Below are 7,681 nucleotides of genomic sequence, written 5' to 3' on the forward strand. Positions count from 1 at the left end.
TGGATATATGTCAGAGGGGTCAAGGACATCTCAAGAAAATCCACAGAAACAACTAACCTGGCACATAGGAACTCAGAGTCTGAACCAACCATCATTGAGCATTCATGGGACCGGCTCAGGCCCTCTACATACATGTGATAGTTTGTAGCTTGGTCTACTTGTGGGACTCCAAAAAATGGGAGAAGGAGCTATCACTCACACCTTGGCAGGCTCTTGGGAAACTATTCCTCATATTGGATTGCCTTGCCCAGCCTTAGTGCAAGGGGAAGTGCTTAGTCTTACTGCAACTTGATGTACCACACTTTGTTGATACCCATGAGAGACCTGCTCCTTTCAAACAGATGCAAAGGAAGAGTAGATTGAGGGGAGGATGGAGATGGAGAAATGGGAGGAGAGGAGGGAGGAGAAACTGTGGTTGGGATGTAAAATTAATAAATTAAATGAAAAAACACACAAAAGAGGGATTTGACAGTTTGGTGTTGGGTCTATAAGACAGTCTTTGGGTCTAGGAGGGGGTATTGTTAACCCAAATGAGAAATTTTCATTTAAACTGTATATGTATATTTATATACAAAATTACATACATTATAGCATTTTTAGATATATCATAGTATGATTCCTTTTCAGACTTCATTATTGTTACTCTACTCTCTTATTTTTCTGTATTTACTCATTCCCCCTCCCTAATTAGAAACCTTTGTTTTCCCATTTCCCAATTAAATCACTTGTACCTTGCTATTCTCCTCTGTATTGCTCCGCAACCCCTGTATTCTGGCAATGGCCCCTTTTTATTTTCCTAATTTCTGCAGTTGTTCCAGGATATGTACACTTGAAATTTTGAAGCTAGGAGCCTTACATGAGAAAGAACATGTGACATGTGTCTTTGCGAGTCTTTGTTATCTCAGTCAATATGATCTTTTCGAGTTCCATCCATTTACCTTCAAAATTCGTGATTTCATTTTTCTTACAGCTAGGAGCATTCCATTGAGTATGTATAGTATTTTCATTATTGATTCTTCTGTTGTACATTTAGGTTTTTTCCATTTCCTACACATTGTAAATAGAGTGGTGACAAGTACAACTGTAGAAGTATCTGTAGAGTAGGATGTCAAGTCCTTTGGGCAATAAGCCAACAAGCAGTACCGATGCATAATGCTTTTTTAAATTATGTATATGGGGGTACATGTGTCTGTAGGTGCCTATAGATGCCATAGGCATTGGATCCTGTGGAGCTTCAGTTATAGTTGGTTGTGACCCATTTTAACTAGATACTGGATACTGAACTTGAGTCTTCTTCAAGAGCACTATGCTCTGAACTGCTGGCCAATTTTTCCAGCATGACACTCTTTATAAAATTAAAATTTTAATTAGTTAATAAAGTAGTGGGTTTTCATAAGCATTCTTAGCTTGGGTAAACCATTGCCTACCCTCTTTATCCATGTTGTCTTTTTAAATCTTTATTTCCCAGTACCCTGCCCCCATCTCTCAAAGTGGCTGTATTCACTCACATTAAATAATATAGGTTTCTATGCAGCATTTTCCATTCACAGTTCATTTTCATCAAACCTAACTTTATCCTCTGGTTTCTGATCACTCTACTACATGCTTAAACTTCTGTACACAAGTATTTTCCCTCTCTGCTTTCATTTATCCTATATCCTATTACACCCTCCCTTAACACATTGTACTCCCTAACAATGACCCATTTCAGGTTTCTTTGATTCCACATGTACTCCTGGTAAAATATACAAAAATGTATTTTAAGTTAGGACACATAAGAAAGAAAACATGCAGCATTTGTTTGGGGGTGGTTAAAGCTTGAATGATCTCAGTATAATTTTTCCACTACCATCTATTTATCTGAACATTTCATGACTTCAATTTTTTTGCAGATGACTAATGACTAATTTTGTATATGGACCACATTTTCAATATCCATTATCAAATGTACATTTATTCCTTCCCACAAACATTATGAATAGAATATCTGTGAACTAAGATGTATAATTGTCTCTGTAGTAAGATATAAAGCTCTGGCATAGATGCTTAGGAGTTGTACATTTGTGTCATAACATAGTTCTAGGCTTTCTTTTTAAAAGAAAAGTCTAGATTAATTTCAAAGTGGCTGTATCAGTTTGCATGCCCACCAACAATATATAAACGTTCCCCCTTTCCCATATCTAAACCTGTATTTCTTGTCATTTGCATTCCTGACTATGGCCATTTTGAATAGGGTAAGAGTGAATCTTGAAGAAGTTGTGACAGCTAATATTGGGAATTGATCTGACTACATTTGGAATAAACTAAACTCAAGGAAATGGCAACACCAGTGAAGGATTTTTATTGGTTGGATCATTTGAGGTAGGATGACATGTCCTAAATCCTAGTTATCTGAGTTTGAAAGACAATCCCTAATATAGGCCACACTCTCATGTCAGCCTGCATTAAAAACAAAAACAAAAACAAAAACAAAAAAAGTGCCTTTTGTCTGCTTGCCCTCACTCTCTCTGGAAAGTTCAACTATCCTGATGATGAGGCATGCATTCCTTGCTGGTATTAGAACTTATTACTAAGGGATTCCAAGATAAACTGAAGACTAGCTGAGACATCCAACTTTATGGACTGAATAGCTGTCAGATTTTTGGACTTTCGGTTAGGAAACAGCTATTTTTCTATTCCAGCAATTTAGTTATATACAATAATAGAATTCCAGACTTTCATAATAATAGATCATCATTTCTCCATTTCCTTATGCTTCTGAATTCTACACATTAGTTAGTAGACAGGCCTTGAAATGCTGTCTTCTTTTTGTTCCTTACTGTTTGAGCCTTGGACAAAAACATTTGAATGGGTAGGAATGAAAGTAGACATTGTTCATATCAGAAGTGATATGCAGCATTTAACAATGGCAGAAGCATCAACAATATGCTGACTACACTGAGCACTTGAGATATTTTAATAACTTCAAGAAATTACATTTTTAGTATTATTTGACATTACTTACTCTAAACTTAATACCTACAAAATAAATTTGTATGACAATAATCACCCAGTGAAACATTATATGTAATGAAAGATTAATTTTAACTCATGACTTCATTTACTCTAGATCATGGTTCTCCAGGAAATCATGGCAGTGTGGTTGAATTCATGCTGATAAGTGCAGTGGAAGCTATTCACAACACGGCAGAACAGAGATCAGAGAACAAGGAAGAACAATAGGTGGGTTTAAACCTTCAAGGACTTATCACTGGTGACTCAGTTCCACCAGATAATACTTCTTTTTCCTAAAGGTTTCTGACATCCAAATGTGTTAATTCATCATGAGTACTTCAAAATACAACCCAGTGGGGGAGATTTCAGGTACAGACTATAGCAGCACCCATATGTGCGATGTGACTGATAGATATGTGTTCCTTTGGAACATTCAAATATAATAAATATTGTCTATAAGCTTTGTTTCTGGAATGGGACTGAAAGCAAGACTTAGATGCAACAATTGCCATGGTGTCTATGTTTGATCTCTCTGTGTGATTTGCATATTGTGGTTTCTGGATATTTGCTTAGGTCTCAGCAGCGTAAATGGTGAATGGATCAGATGCAAAAACATGTCAAAAATAAATAAATCTCATGCAAATGATAGCATTAGGAAATGTATCACTATTTACATTTATCAAATAAATGTTAAAATTACAATGCAAGGTTTCATATTTAAAATATAAGCATCACAAAAACTAATAAAGAATATAATATCATCCTTGAAAATTGGTAGTTGATATGCTAAAGAAAAAATTGTATAGACTTTACAATTTAATTGAGAACTCACTTGGGAGTGTACTTTCAGGGTTTCCCAGAGGCACTCATTGCCCATCTAAGATTTTCATTTACTTGCCTATACTAGTGTAGCAAGGATTCATCTTTCTGTGATGAATTAAAGCAGATACAGCTTATTAACAGACATGTCAAGCCTACAGAAGACTTTGGTTGTGGTAATTTCTATGTAGAATTCATAATGGGAACATTTGGAAATGGATTTGTTTTAGTGATTAATAGCCTTTCCTGGTTCAAGAAACAGAACATCTCTGCAATTGATTTTATTATCACTTACTTGGCAATCTTCAGAATTCATTTTCTGTGGATAATAATTGCAGGTGTCACTTTTAGTAAATTCTATAAGACATTATTTTACTCTAAAAACTTACTAATGTTGTTTGACATTATCTGGAAAGGATAAAATATTTAAGTACAGGCTGTACCACCTGCTCTGGAAAATCTTTTTCTACACTATGAGTATGTATTACTCTCATTGGCTAATAAAAAGCTGACAGGCTGGTAGCTGGACAAGAAGTTAGGTGGGAAAGCAAAAATAAGAATGCCACAGAGAAGAAGGGGGGATTCAAGAGTCACTAGCCAGATGCAGAGGAAAATGAGACTGTCATACTGAGAAAAGGTACTAAGCCACATGGCTAAACATAGGTCAAAATTTATGGGTTAATTTATTGTTAAGACCTTGTTAGTAATAAACCTGAGCTACTGCTTGAGCATTTATAATTACCATAAGCCTCTGTGTGATAATTTAAGTGGCTGCTGGGTATTTGGGAGTTGCTGATGGGACAGAAACTTGTGCCTACAACCACTTGCATCAGTGTCTTCTACTTCTTCAAGATAGCCATCTTCTCTAATCCAATTTTCTTCTGGATTAAATACAGAATTGTAGCTTGAGAGTTTTCCTGCCTTGCCCACAGTCAGGACAAATCTCTGCCACCCGCCAGTCCCACAGCCGCTCAGACCCAACCAAGTAAACACAGACACTTATATTGCTTTCAAACTGTATGGCCGTGGCAGGCTTCTTGCTAACTGTTCCTTTACCTTAAATTAACCATTTCTTTTTATCTATGCCTCGCCACGTAGCTGGTGGCATACCGGCACCTTCACATGCTTCTTGTCATGGCGGCAGCTGCAGTGTCTCTGGTCATGGCGGCGGCTGCAGCAGCTCTGGTCATTGCGGCGGCTGCAGCCTCTCTGGTCATTGCGGTGGCTGCAGCAGCGTCTCTTTCTCTCAGCCTTCTTTTATTTCTCCTCTCTGTTAGTCCCGCCTATCTTTCCTGCCTAGCCACGGCCGATCAGGTTTTATTTATTAACCAATCAGAACAACTTGACATACAGACCATCCCCCCAGCACAGCCAAGTGCAGACCATCTCAAACACCTGCACTCAGGCCCATGGTCCTAATCATCCTCTATACGGACCTGCTGGGTAAAGCCACGAGGAACCCAAGAAGGGCTCCCACAGGACATACAGAACATCCCACAGCACTTCCCCTTTTCTTTTTTTTTTTATAAAAGGAAGGTTTTAACTTTTACACATCTCCAAAGCCAGCTTGGTATATTTGGGAATTTGGGCGTAGCTTCTCTTAACTACTTCCTGCTGGAGGGGGGCGCTGTATCTTATGGGGCATGGAGTAGTCCGTGAGGCTGTATCGTCTGAGCCAGTTGCCTTGAAACGATTCTAGATGTTGGATCATCAGGGCCATGGTGTCATCGGAGACCTTTCAGGTGGTCTTGGCTGGTCAAACCTGATGTATCTTAATCTGGAACAAATCCACAGCCTCTGGCTTTCTGTGGAAACAAAAGCAGAATCTCCTTTCCAAAGCAACATATCCTTACATCTAAATTTTGAAATCAAGGTACCTTTAAAATATACATTTTGGCATAACTCAACAGCTTTTGCAGTCAAATGTTTTTCTTCAGCTACAATTCTCTGTGTGATAGCCATCTTTACATGGCCTATTTTTTTTTATTACTTTTACTTTCTCTTTAAAGACTTTATTTTTTCAAACTTTCTATTTCTTTATATAACTGTCTATGTTCCTTTTCCTCTCTCTTCCAAGCCTATGTACATTTTAGCAAAGGCTAAATCCACCACGCAGCTTAATGTGCCACTTGCAGAGGCCTCATTTCCGCCTTACTGCAGGTTAAGTGCACACGCCAGGAACCCGCCAGTAACTCAAACCGGCGGCTGCCGCTCATTTGAGAGAGAGAATTAGGAACTGTGGGGCGTTTACCGACGTCACCGTTCCTGGAGAACTTAAAGACGTCACCGCTCCATGTGTTGAGTTCTGAATCCTCCTTAGCACCACACGAGGATTCTTCTCAGATCACACTTTATTGGAGCGCCTCTTGGTTAAGGGACTTTGTCTTTAGTATTTTTTTTTTTTTCATAACACCGGCCTTTATCCCTGTTCATTTGTCCTTTTTCTTTAGTCCCTCTTTTTTTTTTCTTCCCTTTTTTTCTTTAGCCCTTTTTTTCTTTAGCCCCACTGCTGCTCATTTGAGAGAGACAATTAGGAAGCTGTTTTTAGCTCCGCTCTAGAATCTCTTCTCAGGTTTTAGGTGGAAACTCCTGCCCTCTCGTTGGGCGCCATTTTTAGCTGGAGGTTTTAGGACATACAGAACATCCCACAGCACAGAATTTATAAGATGCCTCTTGCTATTGGCTTAGAGAAATAATTTATTTATTCATATTTCTCAATTTTCATGAAAGCAATGGTGAACAATTTTATCTATGAATGGACAGAAATGGAAAAAATACAACATTCACTATTTGATATATTCTAAATGGTTTCTTAGTCTACCATATCTTAATAATAAGATTCTTGTAATCATTTTTGTAGTGTCTCTGATCTCATTCATTCTTTCACTTTTCTCTTTATAGAGCCACAATAAGAGGATGAAACCACATGTCATACATTATCAAGGACACAAGTACAGAAGCACACATAAGAGCTATGAAAACTATGATTTCATTTCTCTTGCTATTCACCATATATCATATCAACAACAATATGATTATGTTGATGTACTCCATTCTTCAATGTGGTTGCACAGACTTTGCTTATATCCTAACATTTCTATATTCATCTATTCATCCATTTATCCTGATTTTATGGGACAGAAAATTGATACAGGAATTGCACTATGTGTTGAGAAAGCTGGTTTGTCATAGTGGTTATCCCTCATTTCAGTAAATGCATCCAATATGGCTGATAATTTTCTAAGGTAAGAAAAATGAGAGGAAGGAAGAAAGATGAAGAAATTCCTATATACTTTTGCAAATCCTCTTTCCTATCATTATGTCCATTATTGACTAAATTCATTGTTGACTAAACCATTATGTTTAAAATTAATAGAAAGTGTTTCAACATTGTTTATATATTATTTAAAATATCATGTTAATTTGGAAAAATACTTTAAATTAGCAACTACTGTACAAAATAATTTTAATTTTATTGGTGTATAGTAGCATCAAAATAATAAAGAATTACTGGGCATCCAGATGATGTTCTATCCATTGAAAATCTGCATGTTAAGAGGTTATAGGGAGCATCCCCTTTTACCTGGCTTTTTCTAGGTAGACAAGAAAAATATTCTACTAACTCTTAAATACAAAAGATGTGTGTTGTGGGCCTCTATCAGGAGTTCAAACAAAAGCCTATATGTCACATATATAAACACTTAGATTCCATAATTGTATAAAGTTAATTACCTTTTAAGAGAAGTAAGTGGCATTCTATTTTGACAAAAGTACTGCCATAATAGCTTTTAAGTTGTAATTAAAATTTGAAAACTATCAAAGATAATACAGTAATATTGCTTTGTGTATATCTAAATATTCTTTATAT

At 36.9% G+C, this 7,681-nt stretch overlaps 1 pseudogene; it reads left to right on the forward strand.

Moving 5' to 3' along the window:
- Positions 1-3,959: 3,959 nt before the first annotated feature.
- LOC114688066 lies at positions 3,960-7,027 on the forward strand (annotated as a pseudogene).
- The last annotated feature ends 654 nt before the right edge of the window (positions 7,028-7,681 follow it).

The sequence above is a fragment of the Peromyscus leucopus genome, chromosome 3, assembly GCF_004664715.2.
Source record: "Peromyscus leucopus breed LL Stock chromosome 3, UCI_PerLeu_2.1, whole genome shotgun sequence".
Lineage (NCBI taxonomy): Eukaryota > Metazoa > Chordata > Mammalia > Rodentia > Cricetidae > Peromyscus > Peromyscus leucopus.